The 27,890-nt window shown below is 36.9% G+C and overlaps 1 protein-coding gene across 14 annotated transcripts in view; it reads right to left on the bottom strand.

The window, feature by feature from the left end:
• Positions 1 to 27,890, bottom strand: part of FOXP2 (forkhead box P2) — a 629,028-nt gene that overhangs the window by 448,413 nt on the left and 152,725 nt on the right. For all 14 annotated transcript variants that reach the window (XM_060196460.1, XM_060196464.1, XM_060196461.1 and 11 more), the window contains one exon: positions 4,764 to 4,856. The gene's annotated coding sequence lies outside the window, so the exon portion shown is untranslated. The remainder of the gene's footprint in view (positions 1 to 4,763; positions 4,857 to 27,890) is intronic.

Genomic DNA, 27,890 nt, shown 5'->3' with positions numbered 1-27,890 from the left:
AAAGAAGTAGTAAAAATGTTTTTGTATGATTTTTTATTATTATCTTTATTTATTTATTGGTTAGAAACAGCCAGAAATTGAGAGGAAAGGGGGAGTGACAGAAGGATAAAAAGAGACACCTACAGCCCTGCTTCACCACTTGTGGAGCTCCGCCCCCTGCAGGTGAGAACTGGGGGCTTGAACCTGGGTCCGTGCACACTGGAACAAACCCAGTGTGCCACCACCCAAGAAGCAGAAAAATTGTATTGGAAGAGGTACTCATTGAAATGTGCTTTAAAGAGACGGAATTATAAAAAGAAATGGTTCATAATATGACGAAGACGTGGACAAGTACAAGGAATACCGTTCTAAGAGAGAAAAATATTGGATATTTAGTTTGAGAGAGACGGAGAGAGAGTGGGAGGCAGGATAATTCCTTAGTGTGATGGGGGCCAAGCTCAAATCTGGGTAACAAACATAGCAATGCAGAACACTATCAGCTATTTTGCTAGCCCAGATATCTAGTTTTTATCATATTCTGAAAATCATTATTATACTGGGCTACTGAAAAAGTCATATGTATTTTTTCTAGGCAAAAATGTGTCATAACTTTTCAGACAACACAAATTATCAGACTAGCTGTATTTAAGCTGATGCTTTATTAGACTGAAGCAATGAGTAGTCATAATATTAGACTGGAATAAATAATTTATTGGGAGATACAATGTAAGCATAGCTACTTGACAATTAATCCTCAGTAGTGACAGCATCCCTCTTTAACTAGGTATTACATACCTATAAACAACTAAAATAACAGGCTACATAAATGATAAATTCTGATGTCTAACTGTCTGTGGCTCAGTGTTCATTACTGTATAATTTCTTCTCCTTACTTGGACAAGACCTGGAGCTTGCTTCTAAGTAATAGAACATGGTCAAGAGTCTGTGAAGTCACATCACTGACCGTGTAACATATATACACATACATGTGTGCATACATACCCACATGTGTGTCTCTATCTTGCTAGTATGCAGCAGAACTCTCCCACTGGCTTTAAAAATAGCAAACTGCTATGATTTGAAAAGTACAGATAGACTGTCTCATAGGCAGAAACTATGGATAATCTCTAAGATATGAAAATTTCTATGTTACAATTGTAATTAAACAAAATTTTGCAAGAGTCAATGAGTTTTGAAGATGACTGTAATGTTCAAATGAAAGGACAGTTAATTTTTTATTTTTATTTGTAAAAAGGAAACACTGACAAAAAGCACAGGATAAGAGAGGTACAACTCCACACAGTTCCCACCACCAGAACTCTGTATCCCAACCCCTCCCCTGATAGCTTTCCTATTCTTTATCCCTCTGGGAGTAGAATATGGACCCAGGGTTATTATGGAATCACAAGACCCTGAACTAAGCTGTGCCTAGGTTCTGATAAAACTGAGAAATGAAATGTATATATTGTTTTAAGACTGTAAGTGTGTAAAAAATAATGTAATTGGGAACAAAATCACAACTTTTTTATGTTTACTATGCCCTATACAAAATATACACATTCAGTTTTCAGATAAACTATGAAGTAGTGTGTGTCAATTTTCAGAAATTAAGTCTAAATGATTTAACTCACTTTCCACGTAAAGCTTGTTTTTGAACCATAATTCAAATCAGACTATGTTAACATCTAAATTTGCAATCTCAATAGCTCTACTCTAGTCTCTCTACTTGAAGAATTTCTCACTACACTTCTTTTTACCAAGAAATGTTAGTATATCATGTATCAATAAAGACCACAGAGCCATTCCTTTCTCAGTCTGATCAACTTGCTGCATAGTGCAAATACATTTGTAATTAAACAAAATTAGTAACTTAATGATTAAATTAAATGTTTTCTCAGTTATATCTAGCTGATTTTAAATAGCATTTATACTATAAATATGTAATTAATGTGTAATATAATACTAATACTAGTATTTACCTAAATTTGAGTAGTCTTTATGACATTTATAGCAACTTAGTTTATTGTGACTCCACTGAAACAAACTGGCATTCTATTTATTCTTTTATGACTCAATATTCTTAGAATGGAAATGATGAAAAATTGTGACTATATTGATGCAAAACACATACATATATATGCCCCAATATACATATATGTACTTTTTAAACCACTAGTTTAAGCATGTACATAAATACCCTCAGTGTTAAGCTATATGCAACTTTTCAGCTCCAATTTTAGAAGTGAAATGTAGTGCAAGTAATCTGCTATTTAACCTTTCTGAAATATAAAATAAGGATAATACTAAGCAAAGAAAGCAAAAGATTCAGCCAAATATTCACTTTAGATACTCTCATGGGATGTGACTGGAGTGGAAATGGAAGAAAACTAACAGCTCTTGAAAAATAGCTATGTATTAAATGCTAGGGTTTTATAATAATCCAACAGTTATATCTGCTCCTCATTTTACTGTTTAAGTGAAAATGGAGGGGAAAAAATGACCAAGGTAATAAAACAATTATGATGTTGCTACAGGGGTGAAAATTTGGACTCTTAACTCTTTGACTTAATATTCTATGTTTTTTATCATACCATTCCCAGTTCTGTAGCTCATAATTCTGTATATTGCCAAGAGAAAAACATCTTTCTAGAACTAGCCTTTAAGGTGAAATTTTGGCATTGTGTATATGCATTATTTACAGAAATATGTGTTTGGTCTTCATTTATTTTTATGTTTCAATATTTTTCTAATTTTTGGATAAAGAAAAGAAATTGAGAGAGATGTGGAGATAGAGATAGAGAGAGACTGACCTGCAGTCCTGCTTCACTGCCTGTGAAACTTCCCTCCTACAGGTGGGAGGCCTGGGATTGAACCCAGCCAGATCTTTGTGCACTGTAATACGTACACTCAATTGATATGCCACCAACCAGCCCCCTGGTCTTTGCTTAAAAATACCAAAAATCCCTGTTATTAGAATCATTTGACTAAAAAAATCTAATTAGTTGTAGGAGCAGTTTTGAGGATTAGGTTTAAACCCTCTGGGAAGAAATCTATTTCCTGAAAGAAATTTCTTTCATGGTTATATGAAGTTTACTATCAGATAATTCCTACTTACAAATATAAACTCTACCACTATGATTAAAACAAATTCACTATTACTCAAAAACATGGAAAACTAAGTTTTGAAAGGTTTTACAAGAGTGGTAGCTCACCTGGGAGGGTGCCCGCACTGTCATGTACACCAACCAGGTTCGAGCATGGCCTCTACCATACTGGGGGAAGCTTTGGTGTTGTGCTGCCTTTTCCTCTTTCCCTCAGTCCCTCTGTCTGCCTCAAGTCTACCTGACAAGTTTGGTTTGGAGCACTGAAGTTGCAGTAACAATAAACAATTTGCAAAGATGCAAGTTATTAATATACCAATGTCTCCATCCAGTATAAGCAGTATAAACTAGAAGTAAAAGAGCTTTAGTAGACAGGTGTTCTATTAAACCTTAATTTATTTACTATTAGCAATAAAATCATACCAAACTATATCACTTCATCCATATTCTTTAAATTCTTCCCCTTTTAGTTTACATTTATTAAATATCAGCCCATCTAATTATAAACAATGCAAGAGTAAAGGTAATGAATTCAATAAAAGTAAAAGTTTCCAAAATGCTTCAACATTTTTTAATGTTACTTAAATAAGGGAAAATTTTGTTTTTATATTGATTGATAAAAAGGAATAAGTTGACACAAAACAAGAAAAATCCACAGGTAAAATAATAGGTAAATTATCTGATAAGTGTTTGACTGTATAATTCAAGCATACATAAATCTCTCAGTGAAGGTATTTTTTATCTGTAGAAAAAGTTAAAGAAACTGGTCAAGCAATATTGGCAGAACAATGAGTATCTTGAGGTTTGCTCTACTCTTATGACAGCTCCCCTTTCAAGAGAATTCTGAAGAAGCTAAAGCTTCCTCTCTTTCAGGGTAATATTTAGGGAGAAAACTAGTGACAATGCCTCACCTAAAATTTTATATCATTAAATATTTGGGCATCTATGAAATATTGCTTGACACTGTGACACTGTGCAATTAGTTTTACATTCATTGTATCTTGAATAATAATACTAAGAGAAATGCAATTTGCATCTTTTGGAAATGCAGTTCAGGTTATATCCAGGGCACCTGCTTTGTACTAAAGGACTGAAAGTTCACTTATTGCAAATACCTTGAAAAAAAACTAGCACTAGCCTTAAAGAAGTGCAACTTTAAAAATGAAAATTTTTTTTCTAAACAGATCAGCTGTCTGACTTCAAAAGTTTATAAAAAATAATGCATCACTATTACTTTCAAGTCACTAATAAAAAACAAACAAATACCATCACTTTATCTTCTGATATTTTTAGTTTGTCCCAAGCCCTAAATGTTAGACACAATAAACAATACTAAAAGCACCAAAATAGAAGATAAGCATAAGTAACAGAAAATACATACAAGAGAATTTCTTGAACAATCATTTCCACTAAGAATTTCAAAATGAAATTCACTTTCTGCTTAAATTTATGTTAATGCTTTTTAAAATAAGACCAAGTTTAATAGAAACAGCATAAAGCAATGAGTGAAAGAGAGGTCCCAAGAAAAGGCGGTGAGAAGTGTTATCCTTGGCATAATAACCCACCTATGCTTCACAATCTCTTAACCTTTAGGCAAAACATTAATAACACACCAAAACAAAACAATAGAGAATAAAATAAACATTAGAAAAACAAAAGCATAATCATCAACAGGTAACTTACCTATTTCTTCTAGATCTTCCTAAAGACTTTCTTGAGTCAACCTTGATATGCAGTCCTAGGTAAATCCAATCCCACCATCACACAAGAGTAGTCCTGTTAATAGAGGTAAATGACTGTCATGCTTTGAAATTTGAATTTATGTCACAATTAGTTTACAGAGACTAAATGAAGTTTGTCAATGCATTCACTATTTTGTGAATCTTCAAACATGTGTTAAAATTCTTCATTTTAGTTTACAGAACTTTAAATCCACTGTTTGGTAGAAACCAAGGACTACAAAGAGGTGGGGCTCACTTTCCTGCATGCTTCTCTCAATTCACACCAACTGATACTGCATCTGCTGATCCCAACCTAATCAATGAAAGGAGAATCACCTTGGCATGTTTCACTTCGAACTGTGTCCAGAGATGTCAGACGTGGAATGTCAACTCTTCAGCCTCATTACTTGGGTGAGACCTTTTCTTTCTCATAGGACTCCCTAATTCCATTTTGGGGGTTCACTTCCTAACAAACCTCAAAACCTAGATATAGACCAGGGCCCATGAGATAGGGCAAAATATATACCTGAAAACGAAAGTGCACAACAGTTTGCAGTGAGTCAATAAATGAAGCAAGCAAGCAGAGTGGCCTAAAAAAGACACCATAAAGTACTTAATGAAATAGTTTCTACTTAGACCTAGATACACTACTCACCTACTTCCTATTACACTTCCCTCAGTCACTTGAAAGCTAACCTTATCAAATTAAGAACTACAAAAGCTGAATAAGGGCAACAGACTGGCATACTTTAATGACAATGCTTTAGTCATCATCAGGTCATCCCATCATCTAGGGCCCTAGTTGGGGAGTCCTGGGATTCCCACAAAGACATCATAGACCTAGACCTCAAAAAGATCCCTCTCCATTGTCACTGGTCATCTCCATAAGGAACAACATAATGGACCCCTTTGGGAGGCACCATAGGACCTTGCACTCAATGTAGACCAATAATGGTAGATAATGTTTCATTCTCCAAAGGGAAGTTGGATAGCATACTCTATCTACCACATGAAGAAGATGGGTCCTGAAATTGGTGCAACCTGGAACGTTCCTACTCATGACTACAGAATGAAAGCTCGGACCTACAGGGATGCAGAATAGGCTCCTATGCTGAATATTGACTCCTAGATCAAATCGATGGTGTCTACAGTCAACAATATTTATACACTTTTCCCATATTTGGGTGCTACTCTCTTCCCTGATCCAGCTTTCTAGCCCTTTTTCCTGCTATGACATTATCTCCTCAGACAATAACTTTGGTCCACCAACATATGAGATGTCAGGCTCAGGCAAAAACTAGCATAGTCATGGGCCCTTTGGAATACACCTAAAATAGGCCTACTAGCTAATTCCGAAATGGAGACCCCAAATCTTCATCTGCAATATTCCACCCTTTGGGTTCATGATTAGTTAACAATTTGTTCAGCTTTATATGTTAACTCTTTTGTCAGCCACCAGGTTCCAGATGCTATCATGATGCCAACTGGACCTCCCTGGACAGATGACTTCACCAATGTGGGCTGGAACTTCACTTCCCCAGAGCTCTGCCCCAATAGGGAGAGAGGCACACTGGGAGTATGGATCGAACTGTCAATGCCCATGTTCCATGGGGAAGCAATTACAGAAGCCAGACCTTCCACCTTCTGCACCCCATAATGATCCTGGAACCATACTCCCAGAGGGGTAAAGAATAGTAAAGCTATCAGGGTAGGGGATGGGATATGGAGTTCCAGTGGTGGGAATTGTGTGGAGTTGTACCACTATTATCCTATGGTCTTGTCAGTGTTTCCATTGTATAGATAAAAAATTTTTTTAAAGAGAGATAGAGATAACCCAACAACATAATAATCTTCTGTGTTCTCCAACTTGAAATGTCCTACCATCAATTTATTTATTTACCTTCTGTATGTACTAGACTAATAAATATTACAGAGAGAAAGAAATGTATTTCGCTTTTCATTTTTACATTGACTTGGCAGGTTTAAATGTTTTGGTAACTAGACTCATAATTTTAATGTAAAATTATTTATTTCAAAGTACCCAATTGAAAACATTAGTGATTTCTAATTATTATCTATATAGTGAGCTCTACATAGGCCTTTCCACAATTAAAAAATTGATAGTATTTTCTTCTTGTATTCACAACTTTAAAGTTATTTTAACATTTACACGATTTTTATTTTTCTGATCCATTAGCTATTCAATCTTCCCCTTGTCTAGTCCCTTTCTTCTTTAACCTAGAGATTTAGTTTATCATCTCTTTGGCTAAACTTAATGATCCAAAGTTCCAGTAAAAACTAACAGAACTTATTAGGGTATAAATACTAAAGAGTATGCACAGGAACCTAGGTTCAAGCCCCAGGTTACAATCTTCAGGGGGAAAACTTCAAGAGTAGCAAAGTAATGCTGCAAATGTCTCTTTTTCTTCTTCCTCTATATCTCACAATTCCCTTTTGATTTCTCTCTGCCTCTATCAACAAAAAGTAAAAAAAAGGGAAAAAAAAAAAAAAGGAAGAAATGAACTGGCTGCTGAGTGGTAGATCCTTCCTACATGTATGAAGCCCCAGCAATAAATATGGCGGCAAAGAAAAAAAAAAAGTAAGCAGACTTTGACACAAAAAACTGACTGGCAGTGACTATATTGAAGACACTATGCAAACTAAATTTGAGTCTATAGCAGGAAAGGATTCTACTATGCTTTCTTTACAAAGGACTGATGGCACTTTCCTCTTAAATGATCACTGCTCTACATGGAATGTATTTATTATCTCACTATTTACCTCATTCTCTCTAACTTTCATCCACTGTTGTATTTCAGGAGGTCCAAGTGGTAGCACACCTGATTAAATGCATAAGGACCCAAGTTCAAGTCCGCTAACCCTACCTGCAGGGGGAAAGCTTCATGAGCGGTAAAGCATCACTGCAGGTATCTCTGTCTCTCACTCTTTATCTCCTTCTTTTTCTCAATTAATCTCTGTTCTATCAAATTAAATACACACAATTAAAAAATCTTTAAAAGAAATATTTTCACAAAAATAAAGAAAAAGAATCATCAAACTTCCTAAAGACGTGAGTCAAATAATGTCTTTCATAATTAATTTTAACACTTATGAAAGATAACTTCTGTGCCATAAAAATCCACCTTTTATTTTTTTCAAATATTTTTACTTATTATTGGATAGAGACAGAGAGAAATTGAAAGGAAAGGGGGAGACAAGGAGACACCTGCTGCCCTGCTTCACCACTCCTGAAGCTTTCCCCTGTAAGTGGGGACCAGGGGCTTGAACCTGGGTCCTTGTACACTGTAATGTGTGCACTTAACCTGGTGCACCACCACCTGGCCCTTAAAATCCACTTTTTAAATGTGTACAATTGCAGACATCTATCATGAGGAGATAAGTTTCACTTATGTGAAAATAACTGTCTTACAAATTGTTATTTTGCCAATACAGTGATTTGGAAAAGGAAACAAACATACAATTTGTTGTGTTTTAGTATATACATAGAATTATGCAACCATCAACAGTATAGTTCTAGAATACTTGCATGACTTCAAAAAGAAATTCTCTAGAGGGTCAGGCAGTAGTGCACCCAATTAAGCTCACATAGTACTAAACACAAGGACTTCTGCAAATTCCAAGTCCTAACCCCCACCTCCCCATATGCAATGGGGAGGTTTAACAAGCTGTGAAGCAGGTCTGTATGTCTGTCTGTCTGTCTGTCTATCTATCTATCTATCATTTATCTACCTATCTATCTCTATCTTTCTATTCCCTTCCCTCACAATTTTGTCTATCTACCTACCTATCTCTATCTCTATCTCTCTCTTCCCTTCCCTCACAATTTCTGTCTGTCCTCTCCAATAAAATGGTAAAAAATGGATACCAGGAGCATGGATTTGTATGCTGGCATCAAACTCCAGCTATAACCCTGGAGAAAGAAAAGAAGGAAGAGAAAAGGAGGAAAAATCCTTTGCCCAGTAGTTATCTTACCATATCCCACTTCTGTCAGGCCCTGGTAACCATAATTAATTTTTGTTATAGTATTTTGCATATCCTTGACATTTAATAAAATGAACTCAGACAATCTGTGATCTTTTGTGTCTGATTTCTTTCACTTAGAAAAATTTTTTTTATCAATTTCTTGCCTGATGTGTGATGTGCAAATATCTCCTCCCAATTACTGGGTTGCCTGGTTATGCTTGAATATTTTCCGTTTGATGTGTAGAAGCTTCTTAGTCAGATGTAATCCCATTGAGGGGGTTAATGCTTTACAGTGCATTCATTATCACATGAATGTAATTTTATTATGCACCTGGCTCCAACAGTTCTCTTCTACCCTTCCCTTACCCTCCTTTCTTGGAGTTCCTTTCTTTGATATAATACACCACGTCCAGTTCATTCCCTGTCCCTAATTACTAAGTACCACTTATAAGTAAGGTCACTTGGTATTTGCCATACTCTTTTTGGCAAATATCACTTAGCATGATGTCTTCAAGTTCCATCAAGATGACACAAAGTAGATGACTTCATTGTTTTTAACAGCTGAGTAGTATTCCATCATGTATATATACCACAGGTTTTTTTTAGTTGCTTATCTATCCTTGGGCATCTGGGTTGTTTCCAAGTTTTGGCAATTATAAATCGTGCTGCTATGAACATAGGTATATAGAAATCTCTTTTGATAGGTGTTTTGTTTTCTTTAGATTAAACCCCGGTAGAGAAAATGATACAGCATATGGTAGGTCTATTTTTAGTGTTCTGAGAAATCTCCAGACTGTTTTCTACATGAGTTGGAGCAATTTACACCCCACCAGCAGTGTAGAAGTGTTCCTTTTTCCTCTACATACTCCCCAGCACTTGTTGTTACTGTCCTTTTTAATATACAAATAAACAACATTCTCACAGGTGTAAAGTGGTATCTCATTGTTGTCTTTATTTGAATTTTTCTGATAGTGACTTTGAGCACTTTTACATGTATGTTTAGGCCCTAAGGATCTCTTCTTCTGTAAGATTTCTGTTCACTTCCTCATTCCATTTCCTTATGGTGTTAAGATTATGAACTGTCTTTTAAAGATTTTTTTAATTTATTAATGAAAAAGACAGGAGGAGGGGGGAACACCTGACATCACTCTGGTACATGTTCTGCCAGGTATTGAACTCAGGACCTCATGCTTGAGAGTCCAATGCTTTTTCCACTGTACCACCTCCCAGACCACAACTGAACTCTTCATGAATTTTGGTTGAATTCAAGTGTTAATTTCTATTCTAGTACCATGCTGTTTTACTTACTATTGCTTTGCATTGTAAACAAGTTAGGGTACTTGGTACCTCTATTTTCTTTTTCTTTTTTGTCAGAAGTGCATTGGCTGTTCTGATGAGAAGTGTCATAAGATATTGGTAGGACAGAGGCCAAGCAGTGGTTCACCTGGTTAAGTGCACACATTACAGTGTTCAAGAATCCAGGTTCAAGCCCTTGGTCTCCACTTGCAGGGGAAAAAACTTCAGGAGTGGTGAAGCAGGGCTGCAGGTATCTGTCTCTTTCCTTCTTTCTCTCTCTCCCTCTCTCCTCTCAATTCCTCTCTGAGATCCAGTAATAAGTAAATAAATAAATAAATCTTTTTTAAATATGTTGATCGGCATTGCTTTAAAAATGTAGACTGCTTTTGGTAGGATGACCACTTTCATATTAGCTATTTTCTCAATTCAAGAATAAATAATGTTCTTCCATTTCTTTGTGTCATTTTCTATTTTCATTAACAGTATCCTATAGATTTCTCTGTAAATAGCTTTCATCATCTACATAAGATTTACTCCAAGGTATTTCTTTTTTTTTTTGTATTTGATTGTAAATGGTATTAAGTTGTTCAATTCTCTTTTCTCCAACTCATCACTTTTAGATGGAAATGCCACAGATTTATGGGTGTTAATTTTGTATCTAGCCATTTTACTGAATTTTGTTAATTATTTACATTAGTTTTTCACTGGAGTCTTTGGCATTATCTTGGTATATTACCATGTCATCAGAAAATAGTTACAACTTGATTTCTTCCTCTCCAATATGTATACATTTTATTTCTCTTTTGCCAGATTGCAGAGGCAAGCACCTCCAAGAAACAGTCATGGGACACTGAACTTACTCTAGAAGGATTCATTTAAACAGAAATGGGTTGTGGCAGCACAGAAAGGTAGACTTGAGTTTAGAAGCATAAGACTTGAGTTAGAAGCATAAGAAAGAGTTTACTGGCAGCATGAAATAAGAACATAGGAACAGTATTGGTAGATAGAAGAAAAAAGAGGCATCTTAAAGGAATTACCAAGCTTACAGAGAAAAAGAGACAAATGTTGAGTGGCACAGCATTAGAAGGCTAAAAGAACTAGGTTCAGTCCCCAGTACCACCAGAACTGAACAGTGCTATACTGACTATCTTATCTCTTTTTCATGAAAAATAAATAATAAAAGGAAAAATCAAAACAGAAGGCTAAAGGAAGAACAAGTTTCAAGATGAGACTAAGGAATCATACAAAGTAATTTTAAATTGGGAGTCAGCGGTAGCGCAGCGGGTTAAGTGCAGGTGACGCCAAGCGCAAGGACCAGCGTAAGGTTCCCGATTAGAGCCCCTGGCTCCCCACCTGCAGGGGAGTCGCTTCACAGGCACTGAAATAGTTCTGCAGGTGTCTATCTTTATCTCACCTTCTCTGTCTTCCCCTCAACTCTCCATTTCTCTCTTTCCTATCTAACAAGGACGACATCAATAACAACAACAATCATAACTACAATAATAAAACAACAAGGGCAACAAAAGAGAAAATAAATAAATATTTAAAAAATAATAAAAGAGTGTTTAAAACATGTAATTTTAAATTAAGGAAAGATACTATTAAGAAAACAGTAATTTGGGGCTGGGTGGTGGTGCACATGGTTGGGCACACATGTTAAAATGCACAAGGACCCTTGTCCAAGCCCTTGGTCTCCACCTGCAGGAGGAAAGCTTGCAAGTATTGAAGCATTGTTTCTAGTGTTTCTCTCCCTCTCTATTACCCCCCTTCAATTTCTGGCTGTCTCTATCCAATAAATAGATAAAGATTAAAAAATAAAGGAAAAAGAAAGCAATAACTTGGGGACCAGGCATGGCACACCCATAGAGTATACATGGTACCATGCTCAAGGATTGAGTTTGAGTTCCTGCTTCCAACCTACGGGGTGGGGGTGGGGGGTGTTTCATGAGTGTTGAAGCATGTCTGCAGGTGCATCTCTCTATTTTTATCTTCCTCTCCTCTCTCAATGTATTTCTGTGCTATCAAATAAAATTTTAAAAAGAAAAACATGGGGACAGGAAGCCGTGGATGTGGAGTACAAGAACTAAGCCCCAGAAATAACCCTGCTAGGAAGAGAGACAGAGAGAGAGAGAGAGAGAGAGAAGAGGGGAGGGGAGGGGAGGGAAGGGGAGGGGAGGGGAGGGAAGTGAAGGGAGGAAGGAAGGAAGGAAGAAAGGAAGGAAGGAAGGAAGAAAGGAAGGAAGAAAGGAAGGAAGGAAGAAAGGAGAAAGAGGAGATGAATGAATGAATGAATGAATGAATGAATGAATGAATGAATGAATACTAGGGTCACCAAGTAGTGATGCACCCAGCTTAGTGTACATGATACCAAGAACAAGGACCTGGGTGCAAGGCCCTAGTCCCTACTAGGGACTAGGGGGAAAAGCTTCAAAAGTAGTAAAGCAGTACTGCCGATGTCTCTTTCTCACCATCTCTATCACCCCTTTTCTCAATTTCTCCGTCCTATAAAATAAATAAATAAATATTTAAAAAGAAAGCAAAGGATCAGGTTTGGGTCCCCAGACCCCTGCCTGCTGAAGCAGGTCTGCAGATGTCCATCTTTCTCTCTCCTCTATATCTCCCCATCCTCTCTCAATTTCTGTCTATCCAATAAAATCAATCAAATGAAAAAAAAAAATGGCCACCAGGAGCAGCGGATTCGTAGTGCTGAGGCCAAGCCCAGTGATAACTGATAACTCTAGAGACAAAAAAAAAAAAAAAAAACAGAGAAATACATACAAACAAATAATGTTATTAGAGAAGCTGAAAAAGAAAAACTATAAGCAGAAAAAGAGGTAAAGTAAAAAGAAAAGAGAAGAGGCTGGGCTGTAGCACAATTGGTAAAGTGCAAAAATTGCCATATGCAAGTGAGGAAAATGGTTCAAGCCCGTGGTTCCAAGCTGCAGGGGGAAAGCTTCATGAGTGGTGGACAAAGCTGCAAAATCTGTTTATCCTTCTTAACCTATTTCTCTCTTGTCTTGATCATAATAAAAATACAAATAACTAGGCACTAAAAATATTTTTAAAAGAAGGAATTAAAGGAAGAAAAAGATAAGGAATTTTAGTTAATATTAGTATGCATGATTAACAGAAAGGAAAAAGAACAAGAGACTTAAATGCCATGGTTCCTAGGACATTGCTAATAGGAGAAATTCTCAGAGAAAATAAAAATTAACACCACATCTTCATTGTTCAATATTGAGAGTGTTTACCCACATGTGACTAAAGCTATGAAAATTAATTAAAGTTTAAAATCCAGTTATTTAATGGCACTAATCAGATTGCAACTGCTTAATGACCATACAGGGCAATGCATATATTAAACATTCCCATCTTAAGTCCTTTTAAATACAGATGTTCTAGATGTATTTATTATGAGTGAAATATAATGCATTATTTATTATACATTAAAAAGTTTACTAGGCACTTCATATATGCTTGAATTGTCTTCACAATTACTTTTGGAGATAAAGTCTATCAAATTTACACTTTACAGATGACAGAATATTAAAAGAGACATAAATTACTTTAAATCACATTGTAGCAGTGATAAGATTGTCTCTCAGGACTTTTTGACACACCACAGACAGAAATAAGGAAGAACAACTTTCAAAATAGTAACATCCAAGTATACTGAAGAAGAATTATCCTTTTCTTGGAAATCAGAATATAATAAAATGCACCACTAACAAGAATGAAGAAAGCTAGATGAACATATTTACTTATAGTAAATAAATGAAAATAAAGTAACTGTGCAATATGAACGTAGTGTTTATGTTGAAGGGAGGGTGAGTGGAGTAGTAGAATATAGTATTGACACAGTTAGGGTCCTCAGTTTAATCCTGAAGTGCACGCACTAAAATGATACTCTGATTTTCATACACATATAAATAAATGAATAAGTATGGTAGTGACTTAAAGACTTCAAATTAGAAAGTGCAAAAGTTAGGTTTCAGCAACTTTAATTTACCCAGCTTAATTTGTGAGTTCCTGTGAGGTGGGAAAAATTATGTTGCCATGGAACCCAGCATACTACCATTACTTTATACTTACATAACACCTTTCACCTGATGAGCTCAAAGAGACTTACTTATAAACATTAATTCATTAATAGTCCTTTTTATTGAAAGTGCATCAAAATTTACCTAATAGCATACAACAATGATTGCAAATCCAACAAAAGGAAACTTTATTACTCTGCAACAGTTTCACATAGATTATACACCATCTCCTACTATTTAAGAAGAATAAAAGACAGTAATCTCATACAGACATTCATGTTCTTGTTTCTTGTACAAAACTGAAAACTATCATCTATTGTTTTATTGTCAAAAATATGCAGTTCTTTTTTTCCACCCACTCTTTAATTTCTTTCTTCATGTGTTCAGCTAATTGCCTGGGAATGTCTTTTAAAACACATTACACAAACTTACCTGTACAGATCTAACCACTAAGATATTCACAAGTATAAATGTGGTTCTTTCTTTAAAGAATGTATGACCTCATTTTAAATTGGAAGGGATAAAACTAAAATCTGAAGCCTTTCAGGTATTTAATTAAAAGTTTAAAAACGTAAAATAATAAAAATCCTTAGCTGCTCATGGTGAATTTTTGTTTTAAGCTATTAAAAATAATGCAGATATCTACTTAAATATATTAAAACAACAAATTTGCTAAGCTAGAAAATCAGTTCATTGTAATTATCTACCCACCATAGTATTTCTTAATTAATATTTTATCAATTTTATTTTTATTTATTTATCTAATATGACAGAGATAATATGAGACAGGAGGGGTATGTAGAGAGAAAAAAATGAGAGAGAGAGACCTGTAGGAGTAATAGTTCTAAAAGCTCTAATAACTTCCCCCTATAGATGGGAACCTGAAGTTTAAACTTGAGTCTTTGTTATTGTAATGTGTGCATTCAACCAGGTTCACCTCTGCCTGGACCCTCGTATTTTAATTATTAAATTTTATTTATTTGGATAGAGACATAGAGAAGTTGGGAGGTAAGTAGGAGATAGAGATGGAGAAAGAGAGACACATGCAGCATTGTTTCACCACTTGTGAGGCTTCCCTCTGCAGGTGGGCCTGGGAGCTTAGACCCAGGTCCTTGTATAATGTAATGCGTGCACTCAACCAGGTGAAACACCACTCAACTACTTTATTATCTGTTTTTAACATAATCATCAATAGATATTTCACTGATTACAACTTCTTAGATAATTTTATGAAACTTACTTCAAAACAAAGAGTAATCTCTCCCTGTTTATCTCCCCCCCCTCAATTTCTCTATCCTATCAAATAGATGTATATATGTAGATAGGTATGTAGGTAGATAGATGATATATAGAAGATAGACAGACAGACAGACAGACAGACAGATAGATAGATGTAAGATAAATAAGACAATGTACAAGGATTGGGGTGAGTTCAAGCCTCTAGTCCGTAAGTGCAAGGGGAAATTTCATAGGTGATCAAAAAATGCTACAGGTGTCTCTCTAGCTCCCTTCCGTCTCTCAACTTCTCTGTACTAACAAACCAATAAATAAGTAAATAATATTACAAAACTGAAAGTAACTTTCACTTAGTAGGATTTATCACTCAAGAGTATAAGAAAATTGTTTTTTACCGTTCTTTGACACTTTTCACTATTTTCAATTCTGCTACATTATATTAGTGAAATTAATGCACAAGACCATCCCACATTCACAGAAATGTAGAAATGGATTTTTCATGGGAAGTAGCCAAATTACATTGTAATAGAATACTGGTTTTCAAGGATGTGAAGAAATTACGGTCACTTACTGTAACCTGGTATAGATAAGATATATTATGTTAAGACTTCTCATAAGGAATAGTGTCAAATTTGCTGAGTTAAGGTTGTTAATATGAAAACTACTATTAACAAGGTCATCATTTTATAACTCTATATTTTGAGCTGTGACTTTTTCTCATTGTCACATTTTCAGTTATTACTACTTCTACCTTAAGAAATTCTATCTACTTTTTCCTTATTAATGTACACACATTGAAAGTGATTCTCATGTTGCAAGCTAAACAGGGGCTGAATTAAGAAGTTAGTTGTCAGGGAGTCGGTCGATGGCACAGCGGGTTAAGCGCAAGGACCAGTGTAAGGATCCCGGTTCCAGCCCCTGACTCCCCGCCTGCAGGGGAGTCGCTTCACAGGCGGTGAAGCATATGTGCAGGTGTCTATCTTTCTCTCCCCCTCTCTGTCTTCCCCTCCTCTCTCCATTTCTCTCTGTCCTATCCACCAACAACATCAATAACCACAACAATGTTAAACAAAAGGGCAACATAAGGGAAAATAAAGTTAAAAATAATAATTTTAAAAAAGCTTTTAAAAAAAGAAGTTAGTTGTCATCTCTGAGACTCAGACAATTTTTCTCTGTCTGACATACTTGAATATCTTTCATTCTTAATTAAAGAATAACTTTACATAGAAACTGATATATCATGAAAAAGTCTTCGAATTTTTCACCTCAAAGAAACCAAATGTTAGGTCACTAAACATAACTCATCTAAAATGACTTTAAGAAAAAATGGATGGCCTGTTGCAGTACAAGCAGCTTTACTATAATTTGAAATAATTATTCATTTTGTAAACTAGTTTACCAAAAAATATTTATTAAATAACTTTAAGTTTGGAGTTCTATTGTTGTTAATCAATAACTTTTCAACTTCATCTGTATTCTTCCAGTTACTCTACTTCTACTGTTCCTCGGTTGAAATGGTCATCAAAATGTAATAAGTTGATCGAACAGTCTCAGATATTACTTTAGAATAAATATTCCTTTTATGAAAGATGCATCTGTATTTGACTTTGTAGGATAATAAATTCAGGAAAAACCCAACTGGGACCTCTAACATGCTCTTCTACAATATATGAATTTTATACTAAGTAAGACTATAATATTCTCCTCTTCAAATGGAAATTATACCCCATAGGAAATGACATACTAAACTATTAATAGCTTACCCAGGTTTACTTTGCTTGCTGTGAAAACCTTAAATTTCATCACAATCTAAGCACTGCAAAGCATCACAATTTATATTCATATAAATGGAACTCTCTAGGTGTTCTTCAGTTAGAGTACTACTCAATGTCTGATATATTTAAGACAGAAAACTTCACATTCAAACTGAGAAAAAGACACTGTAAAATACAACTTTTAAGTTCAAAAACAATGTCACATCCACAGCTATATGTTTTTCAATATTTTAAATTATCATAAAGTATTTATACAAAATGTAAATACTGACAATGTCATTCTGACTTCTCTTTTGAGATTCTTTCTTTTATACAATGCTAACGTATTTAGGTCATGCTAGGATTCCATAGAAGCCGATATGCAACTATTCATTCCCAATGCTTATTCCTGAGAAAATGGACAAGGAATAATTGCTTTCAATTATTGCTTTTATCGACAAATAATGATATCATTGATATCCTATAGATTCTTTTCCTAATTTGTACAAGTTCATTAACTGGTTGAAAAACACCTGTTGTATGCTTTACATTGGGTTGTTCTAACTCTCCCCCTGTCAAGAAAATTGGTTCAGTCCTGCTAGTTTTCGCGGGCCCGCTTGTCCCCGCCCCAAGGAACCCTGAGAGAGTTCTAGAGTTTCAGAGTTCAAGAGTGCTTGGTGCTGCCGCGGGGGAAAGAGGCAGCAGAGTTCTGTTTGGTGATTAGTTTGGTTTAGTTTATGAATCGTTGTTCCTGAATAAAGAAATACAGCTTCCCTGCCCAGCCGTATGTCTCTGGTCGTCTCTGTTACCCGCCCGTGAAGCTAGCCCGGCCAGCTAGAGCCTCCGAATTTTAACAACAAATGGCGCCCACGTGGACCTGACCTGCGCATCTCTCAGGTAAGTGAAGACAATTTGGCTACCTATGTACTATGGCCTTCTCTTCTGCTTGTGAAGAGATCTCCAAAGGCCTCTGCTCTTTCTTCACGAGACTGTTTTGCTGTTTCTGGAACATTTATCTCTTGACCACTCTGTGGTTTCCACTCGCTCGGCCAAACTCAGAACAGCCAGCGGGAGGAGCCAGCAGGCGGGAGGCAAGGCGCGGAGCTGCTGTTTCCACCTGGTTAAACAGCCAGCCAGCTGGCTGCGCCCAGACAACCCCGCGCACCGCGCCCGCAGCCCCGTAGCCCGCAGGAGGCCGACACCAGCACACAAGAGGCCTACGCCAGCATGCAGGAGCCCGATGCCACCACACAGGAGCCCGATGCCAACACGCTGGAGCCTGATGCCAACACACAGGAGCCTGATGCCACCACGCAGGAGCCCAATGCCAGCATGCAGGCCAGCCCACAGGAGCCATCTCTCCACCACGTGGCGCAGGGCACTGGACGCGTGATCCCTCCATGCTGCTCGGCCACTGCAAACAGGGCAGCAGACATGACAGGGCTATGGGGCAGGGCCACGGCAGCCTATCATGGCCGCCACCCCTTGGCACCTCGGCCCGCGCCTTCTACAAGGCTGGCCCGTCCGCCCTTGTGCTATGAATTCTGGAACGATCCTGGACCTCCCGGACCCCTGGGCTCCCTGCCAAAACTGGACACACTGGCCAAACTGGACACACTGGCCGAGATCTCCAGCTGCCGGTCCGGTCTGAAGGCAGACAAGCTGGAGTATGCAGAGATTCATGCAGAGATCACAACCTGCAATTCCTTGAAGTGAAGCTGCCCAAGAAACCACCACTGGACAACGCACCCCCCAACAACTAAGACAGTACAGATTTAAATTCATGTTTAAAATGACATGTCTTCGTAACAAAGGTTTCTCTCCTTGTGTATTAATGACCATGTTTATGTGTGTGTTTAAAGTTTGGTAAACAGTAACTTTAAGGCTAAATTCTTACTAGAGAAAGTTAAATGAAAAAGGTTTTCAACGTAATTCTCATAAAGATAAAATTAACTTACATTTAAAGTCTGAGGTAAAAATTAGTTAACAATCAATATATTTTAACTAAGTTGGTCTAAAGACCTGCGCACACCTAGGGTGTGTCTCCATCTTGAATGGGTATAACAAAAGGTTAAATAGACTTGTTGATATGTAAAACTCTCCATTACCTTCTCTATTAGAAATGGTAGATCGCACAATGGCTATGCTAATTATTCTCATGCCTGAGGTTTCCTTTCCTGCGCACACCTAGGGTGTGTCTCCATCTTGAATGGGTGTAACAAAAGGTTAAAAAGACGTTGTTGATATGTAAAAGTCTCAAATTCCTTCTCTATTAGAAATTTTAGATTGTGCTGTGGTTATGCTAATAACAAGTTTTGTTTCATAGTAAGTAAATTGCAGCCAGCTGCCTTTGGGACCCTAGGCCATTCTCCACCCCCATGCAAATGCCTGTCGAGACAAGTACGCCCCCCAGAGGCAAGAAATGTCTTTTTTTTAAGCTGATAAAGTTTTACCCACAGAGGCAAAAAGATGGCCCCCTCAGGCCTTCCCTTGGCAGCACACTGGTTCTTGTTACTTGCTTACATGTTTCTCCATATTTGTGCCAGTTTCTTTTTTAGAAATGCCTGTATGATATAGGCTTCTGTTCACCCCACACCCCTGATACTGTGGTCATTTAGTTAAAAAGAAAAGGGGGAATTGTTGTATGCTTTACACTGGGTTGTTCTAACTCTCCCCCTGCCAAGAAAGTTGGTTCAGTCCTGCTAGTTTTCGCAGGCCCGCTTGTCCCCACCCCAAGGAACCCTGAGAGAGTTCTAGAGTTTCAGTGAAAGAGGCAGCAGAGTTCTGTTTGGTGATTAGTTTGGTTTAGTTTATGAATCATTGTTCTTGAATAAAGAAATATAGCTTCCCTGCCCAGCCGTATGTCTCTGGTCATCTCTGTTACCCACCCATGAAGCTAGCCCGGCCAGCTGGAGCCTCCGAATTTTAACAACAAACACCTACCGAATGCACTATGATATAATGATTAGGTCACATACCCCTACAGCAAATGTTATTGCTCCTACCTTATATCCAAAATCTATTTGAATTATTATCTACCATTTACTCTACTTCTATCATCTAAATCATTGCATGATCTTTTCTGACATAAATTATTGCAACAGTATCCTACATAGGTTGCCCTTGTGTTTAGTCAACCCTATTGTATATTCTTAATACAATAGCCAATGTAGCTAAATCAACAGAGTTTATGCTTCAAAACTCTCTTAAATTCTTATCATAAATCTGTATTTAAGGGGTGATCTAAAGAACTCAGAATTATCTATAAATTCTCAAATCTAATTTAGTTTACTAAAATTCTTCATTTCTCTTACTGACTAATCTCTAGCCCCCTTGTTCTATTTTATAACAATTCTTAATATTTTTATTTTATTTATTTTGGATAATGACAGATAAATTGAGAGGGAAGAGAGAAACAGAAGTAGAGGAAAAGGGAGAGAGAAGGAGAGAAGAAGAGAGAGGGAAAGAGAGAGAGAGAGAGAGATGGGGGAGACTTCTGAAATACTGCTTCACTGCTCCTAAAGCTTCCCTGCTTCAGGGAATGAGTGAGCTCAACCAGAGCATCAGCACCCAGCCCCACCCCCTTGTTCTTTAAGCATAGAAACTATGCTTCTATCTAGGGAAATTACAGTTGATAGACCACCTCCCGGGTCTCCTTTCAGTCTACCTTCAGTGTATATGAAGTGAGTTCATTACTCTATGTCTGTTTAAATACAACTTTATTAGACAGATCTACTTTTTCTATATAATGGCAAAAGCTATTTTCCTTGAGCTTGGGCCCTCCTTTCCCTTTACCCTACTTTACTATGTGAAAATGTACTATCTGTCGTCCTACACATAAACACAATGTAAATCACACAGAGCAGGGACTTTGCATTTCCAACACTTGTGAACTGCTTAGTGCCAAGAAGAGTGCCTGAAAGAAGCAGTATAAAAACAATAAATATCTTTGAATTATGAATGAAGATAAAGTTTGAGTTCATCACCTATCAGCTGTTTGATTTTGTAAAAAAATTAATAATTAGTCTATGACTTAAGTTTATTCACAGTAAATTACAAATAATGATAATAAGTAATAATAGGAACTTTTGGCTAAGACAGAAGCAGACTAGCATGTCCTTTTTCTCTCACTCCCACCACCACAGCAAATACTACAGCATACATGGAGAAACTAGCATACAAATAAGTATAAAGCTCAGATGAACTAACAAAGAAAAAAATGCCCAGAATTCAAACAATGAGGATATAGAGGCACACAAAAGTAAAAGATCTACCTATTGTTCATTTCCACACAGCCAAGATCTCTTTGTAGCCATCTGCCCTACTGGGCTCTCATCAATCCTGTTTCTTGCTGGTTCTATCCCAGTTGCTTCCACTACTGCTGGTTTCTCCTGCTGGCTCTACCCCAGCTGCTTCCACTACTGTCAACTGCCTCTGGCACTAACTCTGCCATAGCCAGATGCTGGACTATATCTGTAGCAACCTCCAGAAGCTGCCAATCTGTCCATGAGTGCCACCATCTGGTACCATCAATTGCTACTGACTACCCACTCAGTTTCATTTATGACCCCACCTCTATGGTCACTATCCAGTTCTTATTAGTCTGCTTCCACAAGCTGCTTCAACTCCTGCTACAGTCAGATCTGACACAGACTGCTGACCTTCATCTTCACATAGAAAACAAAGAATTGGAAGACAAAATAATTCACCTGTAATACTGGACCTAGACAACTTCAACAATACCCTAAATTCAACATAACTAGACAAATATTCTTTTTAAAAAATATATTTATTATTTATTTATTTATTCCCTTTTGTTGCCCTTGTTGTTTTATTGTTGTAGTTATTATTGTTGTTGTCGTTGTTGGATAGGACAGAGAGAAATGGAGAGAGGAGGGGAAGACAGAGAGGAGGAGAGAAAGATAGACACCTGCAGACCTGCTTCACCACCTGTGAAGCGACTCCCCTGCAGGTGGGGAGCCGGGGTTCAAACCAGGATCCTTATGCCGGTCCTTGTGCTTTGCGCCACCTGTGCTTGACCCGCTGCGCTACAACCCGACTCCCTAGACAAATATTCTTATGAAGACTTCAAAGTCATTCTTTTAGGGGTGCTGAACTACAACAAATCTAAAGAAGTAATTCTGGGGCTCAGGTGGAGGCACTAGTTAAGTGTACACATTACAGTGCTCAGGGACCCTGGTCCAAGCCCCTAGTTCCCGAGTAGTTAAGCAGGGCCGTCGGTATCTCTGTCTCTTTTCCTCCCTACCCCTCCTCCCCTATCAATTTCTCTGTCTCTATCCAATAATAAATAAAAATATAATTTTAAAAATAGAATGCCTCTTTTAAAAAAGTAATTATGAGGAAATTTATAGAAAAAAAAAACAGAACAATGATGAGGAGGATAAAGAATGCAGTGATAGGTGGTGGTTAGGTTACATTTATCCACGTATTTCAACCCAGTTTTCCCATTATCACTTACTGAAAGAGGCTTTCCTTTCTCCATTTAATGCTCTGGGCCCCTTGTCAAAATTTAGCTGTACACAGGTAGGGGGTGAGTGCTTATTTCTGGGCTTTCAATTCTATTTCACTGGTCTGTGTGCCTATCTTGGTTCCAGTACCAGGCAGTCTTTATTAAAATATCCCTGTAACATTATTCGAGGTTAGGAAATGTGATGTCTCCAGTATCATTCTTTCTTTTCAGGACTGATTTGGTGGTCTTAAGTAGTTTTCTGGTTACAGATAAATATTTTTTGTTCTATTCCCTTAATGAAACTTGGTGGCACCTTTATACGGATGACCTTAAATCTATGGAAGATAATTATGACAATGTTAATTCTTCAGATTCATGAGCACTGAGTATCTTCTCATTTCTTTGTGTCTCTTTTTCCATAATAATGGCTCATAATTTTCAGTGTACAAGTCTTTCATTTTGTTTGTTAAGTTTGTTCCTAAATACTTTTATTATTTTCACTGCTATAGTAAAAGGGATTGATTTCTGGACTGCTTCTAGTTTGTTGTTGTCGTTAAGTGGATTATCTCATTTACACTAAATTCTCTCTCTTTTTTTAGGTTCTTTTTTTAAAAAATACCTTAGTGTTTGTGTAGAAGAGTGCCACTGCCTTTTATATACTGATTTTGTACCCTGCCATATTACTATAAGGCTTAATAAATCTCAACAGTTTTTTTTTAGTGAATTTTTTTGGATTTTCAAAACATACAGTAAAATCATCAACAGTGACAGATTTACTTTTCTTCTTCCAATCCATATGCCTTTAATTCCTTTCTCTTTCCTACTTGTGATGGGTAAGACTTGCAAAACTATGTTGAATTTTAAACATGATAGTGAACAGCTTTGTCTTCTATGTGATAGAAGAGGGAAAGCTTTCTTTTTCGCATTGAGTACGATGTTGGCTACAAGTGTTTTGTATATAGACAAATTAGTCTGAGAAATTATCCATTGATTCCAAAACCTTTTAAATGATTCAGTCATGAAAATTAGGTTTCATAATGAAAATGAACAAACATGTAAAATTAATGAATAGCATTTATACATAATGAAGAATACAACCAGAAAGACAAAGAAAAATTAACTGAGACAGTAGTGTGTAAGATTTTCACATTCCACTAACAATAAAAGGCTCAGTGATTCAGGAAGTCAGCTTTTTCAGCAAGTGAGAAAAAGATTGAAAGATAAAATAGGCACCACTCACAGACAAAGAAATTGAAACCATTATTAAGAATCTCCCCAACAACAAAAGTCCTCGACCAGATGGCTTCACAAAAGAGTTCTACAAAACTTTCAGGAAACAGTTAGTACCCATACTTTTTAAGCTTTTCCATAAGATTGAAGAAACAGGAATACTTCCTTCCACCTTATATGAAGCCAACATCACCCTGATACCAAAAGCAGATAGGGACACACAAAAAAGGAAAACTACAGACCAATATCTCTGATGAACATAAATGCCAAAATATCAAACAAGATCTTGGCCAACTGGATAGAGGCAGCACATCAAAAAGATTGTTCATCATGACCAAGTGGGATTCATCCCAGGAATGCAAGGCTGGTTCAACATCCGTAAGTCAATCAATGTCATTGACCACATCAATAAAAGCAAAGCCAAAAACCACATGATTATCTCAACAGATGCAGAGAAAGCCTTTGACAACATTCAATACCCATTCATGCTCAAAACTCTACAAAAACTGGGTATAGATGGGAAATTCCTCAAGATAGTGGAATCCATATATAGCAAAACTACAGCCAACATCATACTCAATGGACAGAAGCCGAAAGCATTCCCACTCAGATCAGGGACTAGAAAGGGCTGTCCACTGTCACCACACTCTTCAACATAGTATTGGAAGTTCTTCCCATAGCAATCAGGCAAGAGAAAGAAATCAAAGGAATACAGATTGGAAGAGAAGAAGTCAAGCTCTCACTATTTGCAGATGATATTATAGTACACATAGAAAAACCCAAATAATCCAGCAGAAAACTACTGGAAGTTATTAGGCAATATAGCAAGGTGTCAGGCTACAAAATCAATGTACAAAAATCAGTGGCATTTCTTTACGCTAACACTAAATCTGAAGAAGAAGACATCCAGATATCACTCCCATTTACTATTTCAGCAAAATCAATAAAATACCTAGGAAAACAGTTGACCAAAGAAGTGAAAGACTTTTATACTGAAAACTATGAGTCACTACTCAAGGAAATAGAAACTGATACCAAGAAATGGAAAGACATCCCATGCTCATGGATTGGAAGAATAAATATCATCAAAATAAATATTCTCCCCAGAGCCATTTACAAATTTAATGCAATACCCATCAAAGTTCCACAAAGTTTCTTTGAAAGAATAGAACAAACACTACAATCATTTATCTGGAACCAGAAAACACCTAGAATTGCCAAAACCATCTTGAGGAAAAGAAACAGAAATGGAGGCATCACACTCCCAAATCTCAAACTATATTATAAAGCCATCATCATCAAAACAGCATGGTACTGGAACAAAAATAGGCACACAGACCAGTGGAACAGAATTGAAAGCCCAGAAATAAATCCCCATAACAATGGATATCTAATCTTTGATAAAGGGGCCCAAAGCATTAAATGGAAGAAGGAGGCTCTCTTCAATAAATGGTGCTGAGAAAACTGGGTTATAACATACAGAAGAATGAAAGTGAACCACTTTATCTGACCAGAAACAAAAATCAAATCCAAATGGATCAAGGACCTGGATGTTAGACCAGAACAAATCAAATACTTAGAGGAAAACATTGGTAAAACACTTTCCCACCTATACCTCAAGGACATCTTTGATGAAATAAACCCAAATGCAAGGAAGACTAAATCAGAAACAAACCAATGGGACTACATCAAATTGAAAAGCTTCTGCACATCCAAAGAAACTATTAAGCAAACAAAGAGACCCCTCACAGAATGGGAGAAGATCTTCACATGCCATACATCAGACAAGAAACTAATGACCAACATATATAAAGAGCTCAGCAAACTTAGCACCAAAAAAGCAAATGACCCCATCCAAAAATGGGCAGAGGATATGAACAAAACTTCACCTCAGAGGAGATCCAAAAGGCTAATAGACATAAGAAAAACTGCTCCAGGACACTAATTGTCAGAGAAATGCAAATTAAGACAACATTGAGATACCACCTCACTCCTGTAAGAATGGCATACATCAAAAAGGACAGCAGCAATAAATGCTGGAGAGGCTGTGGGGACAGAGGAACCCTTTTGCATTGCTGGTGGGTATGTAAATTGGTCCAGCCTCTGTGGAGAGCAGTCTGGAGAACTCTTCAAGGCTAGACATAGACCTTCCATATGATCCAGTAATTCCTCTCCTGGGGTTATACCCCCAAGGACTCCATAACAACCAACCAAAAAGAGGTGTGTACTCCTATGTTCATAGCAGCACAATTCATAATAGCTAAAACCTGGAATCAACTCAGGTGCCCAACAACAGATGAGTGGCTGAGAAAGCTGTGGTATATATACACAATGGAATACTATGCAGCTATCAAGAACAATGAACCCACCTTCTCTGACCCATCTTGGAAAAAGCTAGAAGGAATTATGTTAAGTGAGATAAGTCAGAAAGATAAAGATGAGTATGGAATGATCCCACTCATCAACAGAAGTTGAGAAAGAAAGTCATAAATAGAAACTAAAAGCGGATCTGACTAAATTGAAAGTAGGGCACCAAAGTAAAAACCCTCTGGTGAGGGGTAGACATGCAGCTTCCTGGGCCGGTGGGGGGTCACGGTGGGTGGGTGGGATGGGACACAGTCTTTTGGTGCTGGGAATGGTGTTTATGTACACTCCTAGTAAAGTGTAGTCATATAAATCACTAGTTAATTAAATATGGGGGGGAGAAATTAATGTATGTCTCGAAGTTTTTTAAAACACAGACTGAGTCTTTTTAATATATAGGCTGTGTATTTGATATGCGAACTCACTCAAAAGCCTAGACCAAGTAGATCAGAAGCAACCAGTGGCACAGCTATATATACAAGATACTGGATACTATACAGCAAACCCTAACAAAAGGACTTTTCAAAGTTAACCCAATTACCAAATAATGTGATGATAACATTAACTATCCATTGTCTTTTTGAACCCTAAGACAGCAGGAACCTCACATCTCCACTATAGAGCCTATATTTTCCCCAGTCCTGGAACCTTAGGATAGGACCCACTTTCCCGCATGCCTCTCCCAATCCATATCAAATAGGACTTTTTCATGATATGAATTCAGCATCGCAGCATCATAGAGAAAATAGTTCTACTGCCTTAAAAATTTCTCTGTACTCTATATATCCTTCTATATTTCCCTAATCTCTATAAATCACTATTTTTTGTTTCCTTTACAGAATGCCATGTATGTGTAATTATACAGTGTATTGACTTTTGAAATTTTTTTCACTTAAAAATGTACATTTAAACTTGCTTGTATGTCTTTTTATGGCTTAGTCAATGTGTAACACTGAGAAAAATTGCTTCTATTAGTTATAGCATAGTGGTTTTTTTTCCCTCTCATCTATCCACTAAAGAACATCTAGATACTTTACAAGCTTTGGCAACTATGAATAAAGCTTCCATAAATAAATGTTGGTGGAAACTGAGGTTTACAAGTTGTTGTAGTCTATCAAGTGGCATCAGTATGGTTAGCACTGTAAGTCACCAGTCTTTCAAAATGGCTGTACATTTTTGCATTATTAATAAGAATAAATGACAATTTCTGTTGCTACAAATACATATGATTTTGTCACCAGTCTGAATTTTGGCCATTTTAGTAAGTGTACAGGGGTATGTCAATGTTATTTTAATTTGTATTGCAATGATAAAAGATAATGCATAGCATTTTTATATGTGCTTATTTGAAGTTCTCATATCTTTTTTGATAAGGTGTCTCTTAAAATCTTGCTCACTAGTCTAGGAGTATGAATCAACCTGTCAACACCCATATTCAGCGGGGAAGCAATTACAGAAGCCAGACCTTCCACCTTCTGCATCTCACAATGACCTTGGGTCCATACTCCCAGAGGATTAAAGAATAGGAAAGCTATCAGGGGAGGAGAGGGGACATGGAGTTCTGGTGGAGGGAATTGTGTGGAGTTGTACCCCTCTTATCCTATGGTTTTGTCAGTGTTTCATTTTTATAAATAAAATTTTTTAAAAATCTTGCTCATTTGGGCCAGGTGGCACCTGCTTGTTCACACATATTATAATGCACAAGTCTTCCATTC

This window comes from Erinaceus europaeus, chromosome 8 (genome assembly GCF_950295315.1).
Source record: "Erinaceus europaeus chromosome 8, mEriEur2.1, whole genome shotgun sequence".
Lineage (NCBI taxonomy): Eukaryota > Metazoa > Chordata > Mammalia > Eulipotyphla > Erinaceidae > Erinaceus > Erinaceus europaeus.
This window is presented reverse-complemented; position numbering and strand designations above follow the sequence as displayed.